The sequence below is a fragment of the Natrix helvetica genome (assembly GCF_964273705.1).
Source record: "Natrix helvetica genome assembly, chromosome: 4".
In the NCBI taxonomy this organism is placed as follows: domain Eukaryota; kingdom Metazoa; phylum Chordata; class Lepidosauria; order Squamata; family Natricidae; genus Natrix; species Natrix helvetica.
Window position 1 is genome coordinate 7423344 of NC_138550.1, and position 23328 is coordinate 7446671.

Consider the following 23328-nt stretch of genomic DNA (forward strand, 5'->3'; position numbering starts at 1 on the left):
AGAACTCAGAATCACCTGTTGAGTGGCCCAAAGTTACCCATTCAGATTGCATGCCTAAGGCGGGACTAGAACTCAGAGTCACCCGCTGATTGGCCCAAAGTCGGCCATTCAAAATTCATGCCTAAGGCGGGACTAGAACACAAGAGTCACCTGTTGAGTGGCCCAAAGTTACCCATTCAGATTGCATGCCTAAGGCGGGACTAGAACTCAGAATCACCTGCTGAGTGGCCCAAAGTTACCCATTCAGATTGCATGCCTAAGGCGGGACTAGAACTCAAGAGTCACCTGGTGATTGGCCCAAAGACACCCAGTCAGCTTTCGTGCCTAGACTAGAATTCACAGTCACCTGGTGAGTTCCAATCACTCTCTCTCCAATCCAAACCACCTCACAGGATTGTTGTTGTGGGGATAAAAAATAGCAGGAGGAAGGGGTATTAGTTATGTTCACCACCTGGAGTTATATATAAACAGTAATAGAGGTGGGATAAAGATAGAATAAATAGCAAGGGGAAACAAGTTTCGATTGCTCATTTCTTGGCAATTTCAATTATATTACGGAATACGGATTGATAATAAATATAGAAATCCGCCTGATTTACTAATCATCCCCACAGTTCCAAACAAGACAAAGATAGGGAACTAAAGATAGACAGACTTCTAATTTTAATTGTCATTTATTTTTGGATTCTATTCTGCAAATCACTCATCATCCATACAGTTAAATTATGCACAGGGTCTATTTTTTGTTTGTTTGCAGATGTTCTCCCTATTCGATTTAGCTTTCAAATAACCATGTTATAATTTGTTATTTCCATGTTAACATAACTCGGCCAATTCTGGCCTTTAAATGTCTTAAAAGGTGACCTTTTCTTACGAAATGGTTCCTATTGCAATTTATGTTTTTCCCATTTATTCTTCACCTTTCCTTCCGACCTCCTCTTGAAATAAGTCAAAAAAGTCAAAAAATGGAGACTACTTGAATTATGAAGAGTTAATAACTCAATAATCCCCCTCATTTTTTGAACGACATTTCCCTCAAACTTGGAGGCACACATACGAATCGTGGACGTATGTATATTATATATTATATATATTTGGTACACAAAACATTAGGAATAATCAGATGGATCCAGGAAATTTGCGTTATTATTTGTGGCTGAGTTATAACTTGAGTTGTCTGTGGAGATTCTCAGTGCCTCCATGATATGGCTATCCCAAAGGTGCTTTTAAAAAGGCAACTCAACTTTAATACAAATACAATAGCAGAGTTGGAAGGTGCCTTGGAGGTCTTCTAGTCCAACCCCCTGTTTAGGCAGGAAACCCTATACCATTTCAGACAAATGGCTAGCCAACATCTTCTTAAAGACTTCCAGTTTTGGGGCATTCACAACTTCTGGAGGCAAGCTGTTCCACTGATTAGTTGTTCTAACTGTCAGGAAATTTCTCCTCAGTTCTTAGTTGCTTCTCTCCTTGATTAGTTTCCATCCATTGCTTCTTGTTCTGCTCTCAGGAGCCTTAGAGAATAGTTTGACTCCTCTGTGGCAACCTGAGATATTGGAAGACTGCTATCATGTCTCCCCTAGTCCTTCTTTTCAATAAACTAGACTTACCCAGTTCCTGCAACTGTTCTTCATACGTTTTAGTCTCCAGTCCCCTAATCCTCTTTGTTGCTCTTCTCTGCACTCTTTCTAGAGTCTCCACATCTTTTCTACATCATGGCGACCAAAACCGAATGCAGTATTCCAATTGTGGCCTTACCAAGGCCTTATAAAGTGGTATTAACACTTCACATGATCTTGATTCTATCCCTCTGTTTATGTAGCTTAGAACTGTGTTGGCTTTTTTGGCAGCTGCTGCACGTGGCTGGCTCATATTTAGATGGTTGTCCACTAGGACTCCAAGATCCCTCTCACAGTTACTACTACTGAGCAAGGTACCACCTATACTGTACCTGTGCATTCCGTTTTTCTTGCCTAAATGTAGAACCTGACTCTTTTCACCACTGAATTTCATTTTATTAGATAGTGCCCAATGTTCAAGTTTGTCAAGATCCTTCTGTATCTTAAGCCTATCTTCTGGAGTGTTGGCTATTCCTGCCATCTTGGTGTCATCTGCAAATTTGATGAGTTTCCCATTTATCCCCTCCTCCAAATCATTGATGAAGATGTTGAAGAGTACTGGGCCTAAAACAGAGCCTTGGGGTACTCCACTGCATACTTCCCTCCATGTAGATGCAGTTTAGCTTCTCATCCAAGCAGCTTCCTCACTTCTGAGCAGGGGTGGGCTGCTACGGGTTCGCCCTGATTTGGGAGAACCCGTAGCTAATGTTATGGCTGGTTCGGAGAAGCTCCAAATCCCACCCCTGCGTGGCCGTGCCATTGCCATCGTTAAGTGAATTTCGATCAGGTGACCATGGAGATCCTCAACATTTTTTAAGCTGTAAATCACTCTGTAACTTCAAATAGTCACTAAACAAATGGTTGTAAGTTCAGTAGTAGTAATTAGGTAGGTAGGTAGTCCTCAACTTACAACTCTTTGTTTATTGACAGTTCAAAGTTACAATGGCCCTGGAAAAATATGATCATTTTTCACATTTACAACTAACAACTCTGGCAAGAAAGGGCACAAAATGTTATGCAGTAACACCTTAGCATTTTAGAAGAGACACGGTGGCTCTGTGGCTAAGACACTGAGCTTGTTGATCAGAAAGGTCAGTAGTTTGGTGGTTCGAATCCCGAGAGCCATATAATGGAGTGAGCTCCCATTACTTGTCCCAGCTTCTGCCAACCTAGCCGTTCAAAAACACGCAAAAAATGCAAGTAGAAAAATAGGGACCACCTTTGGTGGGAAGGTAACAGCGTTCCGTGCGCCTTCGGCATTGAGTCATGCCGGCCACATGACCACGGAGACGTCTTTGGACAGCGCTGGCTCTTCGGCTTTGAAATGGAGATGAGCTAATGGCTAGCACATATGTGAGGGGAACCTTGACCTTGACAGTAGCATTTTATGAATGATAGCTCTGTTAAGTTATTGCTCAAAATGTTTTTAAAAAAGAAACATTTCCGATGTGCAAGTAAAAAATGTTGACAGATGCAATGTATTTTTTTTTAATTACAAAAAACTCGTGTCATATCTTTCTTAGGGGAGCATTTCATAAATTACATTTTTGACAACCAAGAAAAAGAAATCCTCCCCCAAATCCTCAAAAGAGCTGGGAGTGTTACATACAACAGAGACGAATCCCATTAAAAGGCTGAGCCACTGCAAGATACTACTTCCATTCCTTACTTCCCTTCATAATGCTTTAATGGCCACTTTGATTAATGTAAAATAAAGACTGTGAAGCTTTGGGTGTTCCTGTGGGGAAATGACTGGGGTTGCTTCCTCGTTAACCCAGCATATTCTCAATCAGTCTTCAGATCAGAGCACAGCAAGCAAATGTGCCATCAGATCGGCTTGCAGGAATACAGCTATTTATTATTTATTATGCATCAATGAACATAAAAAGTATTTTAAGTGGCCGAAAGGACAAAAGGCAGGGAAAAGAGGCACACAGCTTTCCAGAGCTTCTGATGCCAACAGAGACTCCACTTCCTTAGGGTCTTGCGAAAAATGGATAAAATAGGATGTTTTAGAGCGAGGACTTTATACTCTGCAGTATTTAAGCACTTCAGTCCTTCCAAAGAGTTTTGAAGCTCATTTGCTGATCATCTCTAACCCCGTTGAACTTAAAATCCTGGAAACATTCGGAGAAAACTATGAGCCAATTAAGGCTGGTTAAAGGACTAGAGCAGGGGTGTCCAAACTTGGCAACTTTAAGACTTGTGGACTTCAACTCCCAGAATTCCCCAGCCAGCAGAGCCTGGGGAATTCTGGGAGTTGAAGTCCACAAGTCTTAAAGTTGCCAAGTTTGGACACCCCTGGAGTAGAGGATACAAACTTATGAAGAATCCTTGCAGGAAATGGGTATGTCTAACCTAATAAAGAGAAGGACTAGGGTTGATATGATAGCAGACTTCCAATATCTAAGGATCTGCCACGAATAGCAATAGCACTTAGACTTATACACCGCTTTACAGTGCTTTACAGCCTCTCTCTAAGCGGTTTACAGAGTCAGCCTATTGTCCCTCAACAGTCTGGGTCCTCATTTTACCCATCTCGGAAGGATGGAAGGCTGAATCAACCTTGAGCCTGGTGAGATTCAAAGTGCCAAATTGCAGGCAGCAAAAGTAGCCTGCAGTACTGCACTCTACCACAGTGACTTCCGGTTTGCTCGGAGGGTCGTTTTAAGCCTTCCGAAGGCGTCAGGGAAGCCTCCGGACGGTCCCTGAAGCCTTCGGAACGCTTAAAACAAACCTCCGAGCAAACCGGAAGTGACTTCCGCTTTGCTCGGAGGGTCGTTTTAAGCGTTCCAGTCCCTGAAGCCTTCGGAGGGCTCAAAACGATCCTCCAAGCAAACAGGAAGTTCCGGTTTGCTTGGAGGTCGTTTTGAGTGCTCCGAAGGCTTCAGGGACCCTCCGGAGGCTTCCCTCACGCCTCCAGAGGGTGTCTGTGGGGACGGGGGAGGCTGTTTTCGCCCTCCCCAGGATCTTATAGTCTCTGGAGCTCTGGGGAGAGCGAAAAAAGCATGTAAAAATGGGGGGGAGCGCCTGTAGTGCACGCATGCGCACTGGGGGGGTGTCGCACATTGCATTATGGGTGAGGCACGCCCGCACACGACCCCCCTGTGCTCCCCCCACTTATGGCACGCGAGTCAAAAAAGGTTCACCATCGCTGATCTAGGGTATCGCCTCTTTAAGATTCTGATGGGAGGTCCACACAAGTCTATATACAGGTGGCTATTAGAGGGCGTTTCTCTCTCGTTGTGTATCTCATTTCTCTCCTTCTGTTCATAGAGGAGTTGCAAGGAATTTTATCTACCATGTATATATCTGAATATTTCTGTATATAAAAAACATTGTTAATTGTCTAAAGGCTCTGTGTGCTGAGTGCTCTGTTTTGCTCCTGGATTTATCTCATAATAATAATCACACTGCCAAAACTCTGACATATCTGTACCTAGGCAATATGTCTTATGCAGCCCAACTGCAGTGCAACTAGGAAAATGACATGCATTTAATTCAACCAGCAAAGTAAGAACCAGCCAGCGACAATAAATAGAATATTATCCGGCTCTAACTTTGCACATGATTAATTCAGATTGCCCACCATCATCTCTTAGGAGGCAAATTAACACACACAGACGCAGGGACCTCGCGCAGGTTCGCCAATTGATTTTGACTGAAGCCTCTTTCCATTTTCCCATTGAATATCCCAAGGTATTCAGTTTGCTAATCACTCATGGATTTAATTGCTATTTACTTGCTGCAGCATCAGAGATCTATCAGTGGAGTCTCTTTAATTAGAGATGAAAGTCGAAGCAAATGGGGGAGTGCATTGCAAACTGAGAGAAAGGTACATTTATGTCACACTTCACTGCCAAAAAAGGTAAATTTGTATCCTGTGCGTTCCGTTTTTGTTGCCTAAATGTAGAACCTTACTCTTTTCACCATTGAATTTCATTTTATTAGATAGTGCCCAATGTTTAATTTAATCACCCTTGCTTGGTTTTATAATAGAAAATGCTTCTCCCCCCCCCCCCCACTGAACACATCACTGAGACACACTTGCTCCATAAACATCAGAAATACTAAAAGACACACATCACACATTTTCAAAATATAAAATTACATCAATGGAATAGATACAGCAACACAAATGCTGTTGCCAACTATTGGTTTTCAATGGAAAAGGAAACGTTAAAGAGCACATTTGCACACATTATAAACTGTGGGATTAACTATTATTTAGGTCAGGGGTGGCGAACAAGTTCGACAAAAAGAGCCAAAATTTTAAACTGTGAGAGTCAGAGAGCCACACCACACAGTGACTGCCAAAACAGACAAACACTCACACAAAAGCATATAATTTTTACAATAATATATTAAACACATAATATAACATGCTCAGTCAGGTTTTTTGCTTGCGTAGTTCAGTACCTTTGGGTAATTCCTTGTCAATATTAGCATGGAGAGTGCTAAAATGACGCTGAAGATTTGAAGCCTTGAAATGTGATATCATAGTATTGCATATTAAACACAGCGCTTTCCCATTCCGTTCAATAAAGAAGAAAGCATCTTCCCATTCTTCCAAAAATGTCCTGTGTTCATCTTCATATTTTCATTTAGCTTTGCATTTTGCCATTTTGAGTGAGGGTAAAAATCCTGCAGTGATGGTGAGGGTGTGCTGCGTCCTCCACACTAAGAACTAATGGCAAGATGTGACACAACATGTGACACACAGGCAGTGGTGGGTTCCTGCTGGATCGCGCCGGATCGCGCGCTCCCTTTCGGCGCTAAACCTGGAAGTACGGTCTTGCCCCGCCCCTGGCGACGCGACGACGCTTGCCTGCGCTCCACCAGCTCGGCTGGGAACGGAGACATTTCCTCAGCGGAGCGGAGCGCCTGAGAGGGACGCAGGCTCAGCCTGCCAGGCTGCCACCACTCCACTGAAGACATTGCTGAGCAGAGAAATGTCTCCGTTCCCAGCCGAGCTGGTGGAGCACAGGCAAGCGTCGTCGCGTCGCCAGGGGCGGGGCAAGACCGTACTTCCAGGTTTAGCGCCGAAAGGGAGCGCGCGATCCGGCGCGATCCAGCAGGAACCCACCACTGCACACGGGTCCCCCCGCTCTCTGGCCCGTGCAGTTGTTTCCGAGGGATGGGAGACGTGATGACGCAGCCTGGGGGCGGGAGTACGCGCTCCGAGATCTTTCCTCAGAGGTCCCTCCTCAGAAGCAGCATAACAAAATCCAAACTTGGCAAAGAGCCACAGTATACAAAATAATGATAAGAGGCAAAGAGCCGCATTCATTTTGGCCGGGAGCCGCATGCGGCTCGAGAGCCGCGTGTTCGCCACCCCTGATTTAGGTGATGTATGTATTAAGGAATTAGATAAACCAAATGTCACAATGCAGTGAGCCATGTGCAGATCTGTATATTGGGGAAACAAAACAACCACGTCATAAACGCGTGCCACAACATAGGAGAACAAACCCATCCGGATAAAATTCAGGAGTCCATCTGCCTTTAAAAGATAAAGGCCACTCTTTTGAAGACAGCAAAGTCTACATTTTGGACAGAGAGGAACACTGGTTGAAAGAAAGGTCAAAATTGAACAGCCCTCTCTCAACAGAGGGGAAAGGATACAACATCATCTATCTCCTGTTTACAACACAGTTCTTTCAACAGTTCCAAGAAGGCTCCACACCCATCTACACTACTCAGGTGATCCTGAGGACACAGATAAACCTCTAGGTGGCCTCAACGGCTCTCCAAAATAATGCAAATGACCAGCTACCCTTCAAGGTAGCTCCGATCAACTCTAGCTGAGACTGCTCCATCACGCTAGCATTCTCTGAGCCCAGATCCTGACCAATACTCGGCTCCACACGTTCCTCTGCAGATTCAAACTTACCCTCCTCCTCTGCACTCACATCTGGAAAGGGGTCCAGAGGTGGATCCCTGACACAAGAATCACAAGGTTATGTTTTGTATTGTTAAATGGGGACACTGCTGAGGAGCTTCCGGAGGAATGGCGGTCGGCCGCTAGAGCTCCGTGTTCTGCAGGGCGCTTTCCGGGGAACTAGGAGTGCTGCCGGTCCCCTTTTCCAGCATGGGGGCCGGGTCCCCAGTAAACAGCTACCCTGGTTTCTTTTATGACCCGAATGGGTCCTCCAGGGTAGCTGGGTGTCTGGAAAAAGCATGAGGAACGTGAGGAACGAACTGAAAATGCAGCCGATGGGAGGAGGCGCCCGGAGAAGCCGCAGAGAGGCCGTCTGCGTTTGGAGCCGATTGAAGGAGAGGCAGTGTGGGAGGTTACACGAGACTGGCTCCTGGGCCTAGTGAATGCTTCGCTGAGCGAGGGGTCTCTCCCGGCCGCCTTGAAAAAGGCGGTGGTGAGACCCTTGCTCAAGAAGCCTTCCCTGGACCCTTTGGAGCTGGCCAATTATCGTCCTGTCTCCAACCTTCCCTTTCTGGCGAAGGTTGTAGAGAGTGTGGTGGCCTACCAGTTTCCACGACATCTGGAGGAAAATGATTATCTAGACCCGCGCCAGTCCGGCTTCCGCCCCGGTCACAGCACGGAGACGGCCTTGGTCGCGTTGGTGGATGATCTCTGGAGGGCCAGAGATAGAGGTTGTTCCTCTATCCTGGTCCTATTAGACCTCTCGGCGGCTTTTGATACCATCGACCATGGTATCCTGCTGCGCCGGCTGGAGGGGTTGGGGGTCCGGGGCACCGTTTTGCGGTGGTTCGGCTCCTACCTTTCTGACCGGACGCAGCGTGTGTTGGCAGGAGAAGAGAGGTCAACCCTACGCCCCCTTACTTGTGGGGTGCCACAGGGGTCGGTCCTCTCGCCACTCCTGTTCAACACATATATGAAGCCGCTGGGTGAGATCATCCGTGGTTTCGGGGTGGGATACCATCTGTACGCTGATGATACTCAGCTGTACTTTTCCACCCCGAACCATCCCAACGAGGCCATCGAAGTGATGTCCCGGTGTGTGGAAGCCGTACGGATCTGGATGGATGACAACCGACTCAAGCTCAAGCCCTCCAAGACGGAGTGGCTGTGGGTACCAGCTCCCCGGTTCAGCCAATTAATTCCATCATTGGCCATTGGGGGCATTCAACTTGCGCAAAATTGGCAAGGGGGGCGTTCCACCAGGTTCGCCTGGTGCGCCAATTGCGCCCCCTACTGGACCGGGACGCCTTACGCACAGTCACTCATGCGCTGGTGATGTCTCGCTTGGACTACTGTAACGCTCTCTACATGGGGCTTCCCTTGAAATGCACCCGGAGGCTACAGTTGGTCCAGAACGCAGCCGCGCGGGTAATTATGGGGAGTACTAGGTACTCCCATGTGACACCGTTCCTGCGCGAGCTGCACTGGCTTCCTGTGGTCTATCGGGTGCGTTTCAAGGTTTTGATAACAATCTTTAAAGCGCTCCATGGCTCAGGACCTAGTTACTTGCGGGATCGTATTCTGCCCCATACATCCCTGCGACCAATTCGCTCGCACAGAGAGGGCCTCCTCCAGGTGCCGTCCACTAGACAGTGTCGTGGGGCGGCGCCTAGGAGTAGAGCCTTCTCTGTGGCGGGCCCAGCCCTGTGGAATGACCTCCCTCCGGATATTAGGAATACCTCTGACCTCCGCTCCTTTCGTATTAAGCTTAAGACCCACCTATTCCAAGCAGCTGGCCTGGCTCAACTTTGATCTAACCATATCGCTCCTGACGGGTTTTTAACTGGGTATTTTAATTATATTTAATTATTTAGGGGTTTTTAAATACTGTATTTTAATTGTTTTTATTTATCAGCCGACCTCCTCCTTGTGTGTGTCTTGGTATATGTCTCTGTTATATGTTTGTTTTGTCCACATATTTATTTCATATGTTTCATTGTACGCCGCCCCGAGTCCTTCGGGAGAGGGTGCGGCTAAGAAATAAATATATATTATATATTATAAGGAGTATCAATCCTTCCATTCCCCACCATCCAGCCAGAGCTGAAGAAGCTTCTTGGATGAGGAGCAAAATATTGTCAAGAAACCAAGAAAGTTCAGTTGCTTCGTGAAAAAGCACCTTTGGGACAGTGGTGGGTTGCAGGCGGTACGCCCCGGTACGGGTACCGTTCCGGTACGTTGCTCCCGAGGGCTCACCCGCCTGCCGCACTCCTTACCTGTCCTTTAAAGCCTTTGGCACTTCTGTTCACAGCGCATACAGCACCTGCGCAATGCTCCGCCGAGCAGCTGGAATGTCGCGTTGGCTTGCGGAGGCGTCGCTGGAAGGTATGACGCATGCGTGAGCTGCGCGCATTCATGTGGAGGACACCGGGCCTGACTGAGAATCTCCATAGACATTTAGATAAAGCACAGTTCTTCCTATTTTTAATATTTAGGTATATATTTATCTTTTTAGCCTGTAATTGATTAAAATGTACTCACGCTTGCTATGCTTAACAAGGAAATTCTGGTCCCACTTGCGGTGCTAAGTTGAGGTCTATCTGTTGTCAGGGTTCCAAATAGCATCCAAAAGTAAATCAAACTCTAAGGCAAAGTATTGCTCAAAGTTCCAAGTTATTAAGAAAGATAAGGCCTGCAGCCATCTTTTCTTTTGGGTCTTTGGTCTGCCATCTGTATTACAATGCCCTGCCTATTATTCAGCAACAGATATTCCTTAAACAAAAATAAAATAAAATCCATAAATATCCTATACGGCATTTTTTTCTAACTCAACCGTAAAATGCAAACTTCAAAACTTCACGGGACTTTATTGCTTTGAGAGACGATCAGGGAAAATTGGATTCTTAGGTCTAACCGTGGCTATTTTTGTTTTTGGCTTCAAGACCTGATTCTCTCCATCATTATTATTTTTTATGGGAGATTCTCCAGCCAGAATAATTGCAAGATCACACTCGGCTGCCTGGGATAAATAGGTTTGAAAAATACAGACTTGAGAACTAAAATTAATAATTCCCGCGTGGAGCAAACGGCAGCTTCTAAACAACTGGCAGCATTAAGCTGTCAATAAACAACAGAAAATATCATCTGGGCCGCTCTTCTAGTTTTAAGGCTGGGGTAAACATGCAGAATCATCAGCTGAAGCTGTTGAGTGCCATGGAACCAAATAACCGGCTGAGATGTTGACAACCAATTACGAAAATATGACCCAACATGAAAAGAAGCCTGATCCTGTTTTTGAACGCATGCGCTAAAATTAAGCCCTACCCTCAAAATTAGCCTTAATTAAGACCCCGCCCACCCCACGATGCAGGGGGCGGGGCAAGGCGCACAGGTAAAAATTAAGCTAGAGTGGGGAGGAGCTGTACCAGACCTCGCACACTCTGACACCTGCCTCGCCTTGCAGGCCCACTTCTTCTGCGGCCTCTTGCTACCGCTCGCACACGTCACCCCCCGGCTTCCATTTTGTCATCAGAGCCTTTCAGAAAGCCTCTGCAACCAAGAAACGAGGTCCGGACTTAAGCATGTGTTGCCCCCACCCCCCCACCCCGGCCTCCATTTCACCATCAGAGGCTTCTGGAAAGCCCTCTGCAGCTGATAACAAAGCTCCAGATCGACCGTTATCAGCTTCAGAGGGCTTTCCGGAAGGCCTCCGAAGGCGAAACGGAAGCCAGGGCGCACTGCGCGCATCAATCTGGAGCCTGTTTCTCAATTGTAAAGGGCTTTCCGGAAGACTCTGTTGGTGAAACGGAGGCCGGGGCGATGTGTGAGAGCGGTGGCAAGCGGCTGCAGAAGAAGTGGGCCTACAAGGTGAGGCAGGTGTCAGGAACTGCGAGGCCTTGTAAGTATGGAACCTTTATGGACAATTAAAAACATTTGTGGGAAACCTTGCCTGGTTATCTTTTTTTCTTCCTGTTCTTAACACACAATTGTGCGTGTCCTGTTATTAGTCTGTGAAAAGTGCCTACAGTCTGCAAGAGCCCAACATTACTGTAAACTTTTTAAAAATTAAAGTGCCTTTGGTCTCACCCCAAGTTAGCCTGATAATTTTTTCTATGCATTTTTAATTTCAAAGGAGAAGAAAAAGAACCACCAGCCACATATCTGCCTTCAGAAGTGGGATGATAAATGGAATGGACCTATTTTGATCCATTTGTCATCCTTACTGAGCACTGTTCTTCCTTGCTTAATTTTTTTAAAAATCTGCCTGTTAATAGATATGCCAAATAACAGAATAACAGAACGGTAAGGGACCTTGGAGGTCTTCTAGTCCAACCCTCTGCTCAAGCAGGAGACAATGGCGAACCTATGGCACACGTGCCGGAAGAGGCACACAGAGTCATCTCTCCGGGCATGCCAGCTATCGCCCGTTGCTCTTCCAGGTTCCAATGCACATGTGTTGGCAAACCTTTTCCATGTGCCTTGCATGTATTGTGAACCACTGAGTGCTGAAACAGGAGCAAACATGCAGGGGAGCACGGGAAACCGGAAGGGCAGTTCCCTGGTACACATGTGCATGCTGGAAAGCTGAGCTTCCAGTTCTCAGCGTATCAGGGGTGGGTCACTGCCAGTTCTGTCCTCTTCTATAGAAGAGGTTTTACAAATCTACCGTGCCGTTTAGAACCTGTTCCAGCTCCCTCCACCCCGCCGGTCCGCACCACGCTTGCCCTGCCCGCCCCTCACTGATTGGCTGGCTCACCAATCGCCCCGCCCGCCTCTAAGAGTCCTATCTAAACCTTAAAGTCTTAAAGCTGTCAAGTTTGAACACCCCTGGGTTTTTTTTTTCTAAAGGGTTAAGGGTGCAAGGGTCTTGTAACTTGACAGCTTTAAGGTTTGCACACTTCAATGTCAGAATTTCTGACCCAACATGACTGGAAGAGGAATTCTGGGAGTTGAAGTCCACAAGTCTTAAAGCTGTCAAGTTTGAACACCCCTGGGGTTTTTTTTTTCTAAAGGGTTAGGGGCGCAAGGGTCTTGTAACTTGACAGCTTTAAGACTTGCGTGCTTCAAATGCCAGAGTTCCTGAGCCAACATTTTGGTTGCTAAGCAACAGCGTTGTTAAGTGAGTTTCACCACATTTTACAACTTGGCCACGCCCACCTAGTCACATGGCTGGCAAGCCACTCCCACCCGGTCACATTGCTGGCAAGCCACTCCCACCCAGTCACATGGCCAGAAAGCCACTCCCACAAAGCAGGTCACACCTACAGAAGAGGTTCTAAAATTTTTTGAAACCCACTACTGCAGCGTATACATGTGTATTGATCACCTTCCGATTTCCGGTGTGCATATGTGCTTGAAGACCAAGTGATCTTTGTGAGTGCTGGAAACCAGAACAGCAGCTCTCCGGCACACATGTGGGTGCCAGGAAGCTGAGCTTTCCGGTATGCATGTGTGCCGGCCAGCTGGTCTTCATGCATGCATGCATACCAGAAAACAGAAAATCAGATGACTGGCACACATGCGCACTCTGGAAACTGGAAGGTCAGATTCCAAGCGCGTCCATGCACATCGGTTTCTGGTGCTCCCACATGTGCATGCGCGCCTGCCCGTTTCAGCACTCAGTGCCGAAAAAATTCGCCAACATTCCAGACAGTTGCTGTTCAGTCTCTTCTTCAAAGCATCCAGTGTTGGGGCATTCATAACTTCTGGAGGCAAGTCGTTCCACTGATTAATTGTTCTGACTGTCAGGAAATTTCTCCTTAGTTCCAGGTTGCTTCTCTCCTTTATTAGTCTCCACCCACTGCTTCGTCTCCTGCCTTCAAGCCCTTCAGACAACAGCTTGACCCCTCTTCTTTGTGGCTGCGATTTTGGAGCGCTGCTATCGTGTCATGCAGTACTAAAAAGGATTGTCATCCTGAACTAAAGCCAAAGCTGAAGACTGGGATATGTCAGAGGATATCAATGCAAGTTCAACAAGCAGAAACAGATGGAACATGTGTATTGGGGATAGCAAAGAATCCTTCCTAGATAATCCCTAATGAACTAAATTTGATCTCCATTTTTGTGCACTAATACTCCTATTTATTTCAGAGGGATGTGTACAGGAAAAAAAAACCTGCAGGATTTTGGCTTTTCAGAGACTGGGCAACACAAGCCCGAATTATCTCAATTCCCACAACTGTGGACATAAAACAAAATCTCCTTCAAATGGAGCTTACTTTCTGGTGATCCCAAGGGAGCCAACTAGGTTTTGTTGATAAAAATTGGTCTTCTGTCCTTCTCTCTGTGTGTGTGTGTTTCAACTTCCAGATCTAAACAAGGATTCTTTATTAGTCTCTCCATTGGTTTTTCAAGGTTAAAAGGGTAACGGTAAAGGTTCCCCTCACACATATGTGCTAGTCGTTCCTGACTCTAGGGGGCAGTGCTCATCTCCGTTTCAAAGCCGAAGAGCCAGTGCTGTCCGAAAATGTCTCTGTGGTCATGTGGCCAGGATGACTAAACGCCGAAGGCGCACGGAGCGCTGCTCCCTTCCCACCAAAGCTGGTCCCTATTTTTCTACTTGCATTTTTTACATGCTTTCAAACTGTTAGATTGGCAGAAGCTGGCACAAGTAACGGGAGCTCACTCCATTATGCGGCGCTAGGGATTCGAACCGCCGAACTGCCGATCTTTCTGATCGATAAGCTCAGCGTCTTGGTGTGCCTCCCCATGCCTGGCCCCACCTCGTCCATCCCCTCCCAGCCACTGTTCGCCTTGCTACCTGGCCGCCAACTCGATCATCCAGCCGCTTGCCCGGCAGGGCCAGTAGTGGGGCATGACAAGGAGTGGCTGGGAGGGGAGGGGCGAGGCATGGGCGGGCGTGGTGTGGAGAGGCTGGTTGAGGCGAGGAGCCCCTTGATGTGAGTGATGTCAAATTGGCAACGCCCACCTAGTCACATGACCATCCAGACACATCTACCCAGCCAATCATTAGGGCAGAGAACTAGTTGTTAAATTATTTGAATCCACCACTGGTTCTGTTATTCTGTCCTCGTCCTCCTCCTCCTCCTCCTCCTCCTCCTCCTCCTCCTCCTCCTCCTCCTCCTCCTCCTCCTCCTCCTCCTCCTCCTCCACACTGCTTTAAAGATGAGTTTTTATTTTGATCATTTGGGCAGAGAACTGGTTGTTAAATTATTTGAATCTACCACTGGTTCTGTTATTCTGTCCTCCTCCTCCTCCTCCTCCTCCTCCTCCTCCTCCTCCTCCTCCTCCTCCTCCTCCGCCTCACTGCTTTAAAGATGAGTTTTTATTTTGATCATTAGGGCAGAGAATTGGTTGTTAAATTATTTGAATCTCACCACTGGTTCTGTTATTCTGTCCTCCTCCTCCCACTTCTTCTTCTTCTTCTTCCTCCTCCTCCTCCTCCTCCTCCTCCTCCTCCTCCTCCTCCTCCTCCTCCTCACTGCTTTAAAGATGAGTTTTTATTTTGATCATTAGGGCAGAGAACTGGTTGTTAAATTATTTGAATCTCACCACTGGTTCTGTTATTCTGTCCTCCTCCCTCTTCTTCTTCTTCCTCCTCCTGCTCCTCCTCCTCTTCCTCACTGCTTTAAAGATGAGTTTTTAGTTTGATCATTAGGGCAGAGAACTGGTTGTTAAATTATTTGAATCTCATCACTGGTTCTGTTATAGTGTCCTCCTCCTCCTCTTCTTCTTCTTCTTCCTCCTCTTCCTCCTCCTCTTCCTCACTGTTTTAAAGATGAGTTTTTACTTTGATCATTAGGGCAGAGAACCGGTTGTTAAATTATTTGAATCTCACCACTGGTTCTGTTATTGTGTCATCCTCCTCCTCCTTCTCACCGCTTTAAAGATGAGTTTTTATTTTGAATAATTTACCTCAGCTATGAAACCCCACTATGATGTCCTTTGTTTTGCATCTGAACACAAGGATCCACATTAGAGAGGATCCATTGCTAACTACGACCAGGAAAGGAATTGAGAAGCCACTGTGCCCCCTCCCCACCCACCTCAATGAAAATATCTTGCATATGCACAACATGCCCAATTAGGTCAATTAGCAAACTAATAGATTCATGTGCTCAAAACGCTGAGCTTGGCGTCCTGTTTTATGGTGGTAATTGGAATAAATCATTGAAAAGTAATTGGCCTAGCTGGTTTAATGCAGAGAAAAAGACGGCAGAATCTATCCGGGGGGGAAATCTGAGCTCCGTAGCATCTCACAAACAGTATTGTCCATTATTTGTAGCCAGGTCTTTCTCGGTTCACTGGCTGGTGTCCAGAAGGGTAAGTGAGAACAGGGAGGTCATGAGCTCATCCTAGTCTTCAGAACTGGGTTCAGGAGATTGAGGAAAGAATCTCAGTTGCAAGCAAACATCGCCAGAGTTCAGCCGATAAGTCTAAAAGCTGGTGAAGGTTTGATACAACAGCTTTTTTAAAAAATCAGGCACTCGTTATCTGTTTCCTCCAGCAGCTTCTTGAACTCCAGGGAGAAAGAAATCCTGGCAGTTGGTCTTTTCTAGTTGTGTCCATCTTAGGGCAAGTCGGCGTGCGCGCGCGTCGGCTTACTCCGGGAGACTGCGGGCGTCGGCGGCTGCTGGAGCTGGCGTTTTGGCGGTTACGATCAGCTTGGTCGACGTTTGCGGGCGTTTGCAAGCCACGGCAGCTTCGACAGCCTGAGGTGAGACCAACAACGCCCTGAGCGCCCTGAGCGGCTAGCGACGGGGATACGATGGCGTCCTCACTCGAGAGAAGGCGAAGGGAGGCGGGGGTGGCAGAGGCGGCCTGGAAGATCATCGGGGGCTCTAAACATCAGTCCCCGACCCGCTGGACCTGCTGGGAGCCCCGAGCCTACCAGAAGCCCAGTGGAGGTCGTGGGAGGTTTGAGCTGGGCGTGAAACATTGTAACATTGAAACATTGAAACATTGTAACATCGGAGTCGCCGGAGTTGCTGGAGGGCGCCGGAGGCCGGCAGAAGGTGTGGATTGAATAACAGAGGCCGCCTGAAATGTGGATTGAATAACAGAGGCCGCCTGAAATGTGGATTGAATAACAGAGGCCGCCTGAAATGTGGATTGAATAACAGAGGCCGCCTGAAATGGCGCTTAGGCGACGCTGGGGCTTGAAAGGTTCACGGGGAGCCGCCGACACCACCTCCCTCCCATTATGGATGATCCGCTTGTCTTTGTACAGACTTTGAGGACGACTCAACCCCTTACCATCTGGGGCATGGAAGGACTGTGGGGAGCTGTTGAGCCCCCCCCCCGCCTGCTATGGACTATCTGCTCACTCTCTTACGGTTTTTAAGATCTGCCTAACCCCCTACTATTAAGAACTGTAGATTATAGGCCCTACTTATTTTTTAACCACTTCTACCTATTTCTTTACCCATCTCTCTCATCTCTTTCATCTTGTAATCTTGGTTGCCGTTCTGTCATGATTTTTAACGGGTAGACTTATTTAACACCTTTAGCACCCAGTATCCATCTTTAGCCCGGTGTATTTATGTATCTATTATTTATCATTTATTATGTATACGAGGTCTGACCTTATTTTAATGCGGGAGTCCCCCCCTCTCGCAGCTATGGCCTCCTGCCCTCTCAAGGGCCCACCTCGAGGACGGGTTCATTAACCCAGAGAGGTGGAGGAAGCGCACACTGAGGGTTTTTTTTTAATTAATTGTTTTTTAAAAGTTGTAAGGGGTTCCAGGGGTGGGGGTGGGGGAAGTCAGGAGGGATGGGAGAGCCAGGCACCTAGGTGTGGTCGAAGGAGGAGGGAGCGGAGTGGGGGAGGAGAGGGAAGATAGCATTCCTGTGCAGGGCTCCTTGATACCAACGGTCGTGGGGAGGGGCAGGTGCGAGGACAGATCAAGAGCGCGTAGTCGGTTGGGAGACCGGGGTTTTTGGTCATTCCCGGTCGTTCGTACCAACCCCTGCATACTAGGTGGTCAGGATCTACAGACCCAAGGCCTGAGACTGATGTTATGCAACGCGAGGTCCATTGTCAATAAGGCCCCCCTCATCCACGATCTAATTTTGGAGGGGGAGCCGGACCTCGCAGGAATAACCGAGACCTGGTTGGGCCACGAGGGTGGTTTACCCCTCGTGGAAATGTGCCCGCCAGGTTATCGAGCATTTCACCAGCCTCGGGCCCAGGGAAGGGGCGGTGGGGTAGCAGTGATTATCCAGGAAGACTTACAGCCGAGAGAGTTCACTGTGCCACAGACATCCGGGTGTGAGTCCCTTGTCGTGAGATGGGGCCCAGGGAGGCAGTTGGGCCTGCTGATAGTATACCTGGCTCCTCGCTATACGTCAGCGGCCCTGCCTGAACTCCTCGAGCTGATCTCATCGGTGGCGGTTGAGACCCCCAAACTGTTAGTGATGGGGGATTTTAATCTGCCGTCGATGGGAGAAGCGTCTGAGGGGGTTCGGGAGTTCATGGCTTCCATGACAGCCATGGACCTGACCCAGTTAATTCAGGGCCCTACTCACGAGGGAGGCCACACGCTGGACCTTGTCTTTGTCTCTGGCCAGTGGACGAGTGATCTGGGAATAGGGGATCTAGCCATTATTCCCCTGTCATGGTCGGATCACTCACTTCTCCGGCTTGACTTCCCTGGTGCTACCCCCCACCGCGAGGAGGCGGAACCGGAAGGCATTAGATGGTTCCGCCCCAAGCGCCTGATGGAACCAGATAGGTTCCAGACGGAGCTTGGGCCACCTCCTGTGGATCTGACCCGCCCTCGAGTAGAGGACCTGGTGGACGCATGGAATAGTGCGACTACCGGGGCCCTAGACCGGGTGGCGCCTTTGCGGCCTCTCCTGCGGCGACGAACCACCCTGGCCCCTTGGTTTACTGAGGAGCTAAGGGTGATGAAACGCCACAAGAGACGCCTAGAGAGTCGTTGGAGATCCTCCCGTTCCGAATTTGACCGAGCACAGGCACGAGCCTATTTGAGGACGTACCTTGTGGCATTAAGAGCGGCCAAACGTCAATATTGTGCCGCTCTTATTGCGTCCGCAGATAACCGCCCTGCCGCCCTGTTTCGGGTGACTCGCTCCCTCTTGTTTGAGAGACCGCGGGAAGCCCCTTTACAGGGCAGAGCAGAGGAGTTTGGGAAATATCTACAGGACAAAGTCGCTCAAATCCAGATGGGATGGGCCCCTTTCAGTGGTCCAGTAGAGACGCCCGTGGCGAGTCTTGAGGGACCGCTTTGGGAGGAGTTTGACTCGGTTGCCATCGAGGATTTGGACAGGTTGCGTGGACGTCTGCGACCCACCACATGTTTATTGGACCCGTGTCCCTCCTGGCTTGTACTGGCATCCTGGGAGGTTACGCGCGACTGGCTCCTGGGCCTAGTGAACGCCTCGTTGGGTGAGGGGTCTCTACCGGCCGCCTTGAAAGAGGCGGTGGTGAGGCCCCTGCTCAAGAAGCCTTCCCTGGACCCAACGGACCTAGCCAATTATCGTCCTGTCTCCAACCTTCCTTTTTTAGCGAAGGTTGTAGAGAGTGTGGTGGTACAGCAGTTCCCATGTCACCTGGAGGAAAATGATTATCTAGACCCGCGCCAGTCCGGCTTCCGACCCGGGCACAGCACGGAGACGGCCTTGGTCGCATTGGTTGATGATCTCTGGAGGGCCAGAGATAGGGGTTGTTCCTCTATCCTGGTCCTATTAGATCTCTCGGCGGCGTTCGATACCATCGACCATGGTATCCTGTTGCACCGGCTAGAGGGGCTGGGAGTCAGGGGCACCGTCTTACGGTGGTTTGGCTCCTACCTCTCTGACCGGACGCAACGTGTGTTGGCAGGGGAGCAGAGTTCGACCCGGAGGTCACTCACATGTGGAGTGCCACAGGGATCGGTGCTCTCGCCTCTCCTGTTCAACACATACATGAAACCGCTGGGCGAGATCATCCGTGGCTTTGGGGTGGGATATCATCTGTATGCTGATGATACTCAGCTATACATTTCCACCCCGAACCACCCCAATGAGGCCGTCGAAATGATGTCCCGGTGTTTGGAGGCCGTACGGGTCTGGATGGATGGCAACCGACTAAAACTCAACCCTTCCAAGACGGAGTGGCTGTGGCTTCCGGCCCCCCGGTTCAACCAGGTGCTTCCATCTCTGGCCATTGGGGGCGTGCAACTAGCCCCCATGGAACAGGTGCGCAATTTGGGCGTCCTCCTAGATGCCCGGCTGTCCATGGATGACCATGTAACAGCCGTGGCAAGGGGGGCGTTCCATCAGGTCTGCCTGATGCGCCAATTGCGCCCCTTATTGGACCGGGATGCCCTACGCACAGTCACCCATGCGCTAGTGACGTCTCGCCTGGACTACTGCAATGCTCTCTACATGGGGCTTCCCTTGAGATGCACTCGGAGACTACAGTTGGTCCAGAACGCGGCCGCGCGGGTGATTATGGGGAGGTCTAGATACTCGCCTGTAACACCTCTCCTGCGCGAGCTGCACTGGCTTCCTGTGGTCTACCGAGTGCGTTTCAAGGTTTTGATTATGATCTTTAAAGCGCTTCATGGCATAGGACCTAGTTACATGCAGGATCGCATCCTGCCCCACACATCCCTACGACCAATTCGCTCACACAGAGAGGGACTTCTCCGGGTGCCGTCCGCCAAACAGTGTCGGGGGGCGACATCCAGGAGCAGAGCCTTCTCTGTGATGGGCCTAGCCCTGTGGAATGACCTCCCCCGTGACATCAGGATTATTTCCGATCTCCGCTCCTTCCGTGTACAGTTGAAGACCCACCTCTTTCAATTATCCGGCCTGGCTCAACCGTAATTTTTTCATATTCCTCCTGACTGTCTTTTTTAAATTTTAAATTTTTATTGTATATTGGGTTTTTATTAAACGGGGTATGTTAATGGTTTTAATTTGTCTAAATGTTTTAATCTATTACCTCCTCCGTGCATGTATGTCTTTGTATATATGTATGTTTATATATGTCTTAGTGTACGCCGCCCCGAGTCCTGCCTGGAAAGGGAGCGGCTAATAAATTCAAATTATTATTATTATTATTATTATTATTATTATTATTATTATTATTATTATTATTATTATTATTATTATTATTATTATTATTATTATTATTATTATTATTATTATTATTATTAAGTGGCTTTCCTCAGGTCATCCCCAAGAGTTCTCGTGGATAACACCACCTCTTACGAGTTGCATCAAATCCTTCTTATAGTATCAGACATCACTGTTCTCACCTAGGCTTCCCCAAAAAGCATGAAGCAGATTCCGGTTCCTGACAAAACTCCTTTTATTAAAAGGATGTGAATTCCTCTCATTCACATTCAGCAAATGCCTGGAAAACAGTCTTTCAAAGGTGTATTTATGACCACAGACCTTATCTAGCTTGGAAAGCTGCCATGTAAATATTTTCCAAGCGCAGTGCTGTGCAAGGAAAGACTTGGCAGAGAGTCTCTGAGATTCATGGACAGATCTTCACACTCCTGAAACAAATGAATGAACGAACGAATTGTTTCCTGCAAAAGCCCACTTCCCATTCGCTCCTCTTTTTTATTCCCTATGGGAGGGGCCATTCACAGTCCACCTGTGCCTTTACTCCTGAGTCGGTCCTTGTTCCTTAGCTGTTCCCTTCTCCTGGCAGCTCTGCGTGTACGCACACTGGGAACAGGCTCCAGCTGTTCTTCTGCCCCACTGGCTCCAACTTTGAAGGCAGCTGATAACTGTCAGACAGCCCTGGCCTCATCTCTGCCTCTGACGCAGCCCTCGTCCGAGCCTTCCCCAGACTCCAGGACTGGCCCATGTTCCTCCCCAACCTCCTCACTGTCCAACTCGGCTGCCAACTCTGCTGGCTGCTGGCGGGGGACAACAGTGATATCTTAACCTAGCTTAGATATTTTTAAGTGTTCACCTGCTCTATAAAATTAACCTATGATGTCTTTGTGGTTTAACACAGCGGCCCCTTAACAGATGTAACAGATTAACACAATTGGAAGAGACCTTGTAGGTCATCTAGTCCAACTCCCCTCCCAAACAGGAGACCCTACACCATTTCTGACAGATGGCGGTCCAGTCTCTTCTTGAAAGCTTCAAGTGATGACACTCCCACAATTTCGGAAGGCAAACTCTTCCATTGGTTGATTGTTCTTACTGTCAGAAAAAAATTCTCCTTATTTCTAGGTTGAATCCCTCATTGACCAGTTTCCATCCATTATTCCTTGTCTGGTCTTTAGGTGCTTTGGAAAATAGCTTGACCCCCTCCTCTCTGTGGCAGCCCCTCAAATATTGGAAGACTGCTATCATGTCCCACCTGGTCTTTCTCATCACTAGACTAGCCATGCCCAGTTCCTGCAACCGTTCTTCATATGTTTTAGCCTCAAGTCCCCAATTCATCTTTGTTGCTCTTCCCTGCACTCTTTCTAGAGTCTCAACATCTTTTTTATAGTGTGGTGATCAAAACCTGATGCGGTATTCTAGGTGTGGTCCAGGAGTGAAATCCAGCAGGTTCTGACAGGTTCTGGAGAACTTGTAGCAAACATTTTGAGTAGTTCGGAGAACTGGTAATGGCATCATTCCCCTGGAATGGGGTGGGAATGGGGATTTTGCAGTATCCTTCCTCTGCCACGCCCACCAAGCCACACCACCATCACTAAGCCACGCCCACAGAATCGGTAGTAAAAAAATTGAATTTCACCACTGGTGTGTTCTTACTAAAGCTTTATAGAGTGTTATTAACCTAACCTAATCTTTTGGGCTCAGTTGTAGTCATATGTCGACCTATTTACTGAGAAGATATGGTGCACTTGAAAAACAACAGAATGCTAAAACATATATTCCCCCCTCTCCAGCCCTTGACTTGCTTTTAAAAGTTTAATATTTGTGTAGCAAGAGCTACAATTATGCATTAACAGGCTTGGAACTTTTTCAGATACAAGGAGATGGGAATGCGGGAAAAGAATCAATGTCTCATCAAATGTTATGAATTTCCTTCTGTAGTCAAAGCTAAATTGTGAAGCCAGCTGCAAAGAAAGAGAATAGCCAAGACTATCTTAATAGGTTAGATGCCGTGTCACATTCATAATGTATTCGGCTGAGGAGAATACTTAAAGAACCTTCTTTCATGTTTGTGTGTGCCATTCAGCTACACCTTCAAGAGCCTTCAGCAATTCTGAGTCGGCAGGAGCTTGAGCGAGTGACGAGAGCTCATCCCATCCCGCAGCAGGAACCAGGTCTCAAATGCCAGCCTGCCAATCATCATACCAGCATCCTAACCACATGAGCCACTGTACTCCTTCTATCTTGTGAATGTCTTGCAAATACGTTTGAATAAACCTTCTGAGCATGTCAGCCCCTCCAGCAGCCGAATCAGATGAGGAAGAGGCGTGGGAGTTGGGGTCAGCATCACGGCAACCTGTGAGTTCTGAGGAGGAAGAGGGAATGGAGCTAGCAGAGAGAGAGGTGGAGGTGGAGCCTGGGCTGTCCGTCAGCCCTCAGATGGAGAATCAATAGCCCCCAGGTCTAGAGGTGGCTAATGAGGAAGAGGAGGACCAGCTGGGCCCAGTGCCTGACAAGTGGATGTGCAGAAGGCAGAGGAGAGGAGAGCAGTGGAAATCTATGGGCTGGTCCTTGGGATGGAAGAACCACTGCTGCTAGCGAAGTCCCACCGTAGCTCTGGGGATAAAAGGCAGGGGGCAGAGATGAATAGGTGTGGCAGAGGAGAGGAGAGCAGTGGAAATCTATGGGCCGGTCCTTGAGACAGAAGAACCACTGCTGCTAGCAAAGCCCCGCTGTAGCTCTGGGGATAAAAGGCAGGAGGCAGAGATGAATAGGTGTGGTAGA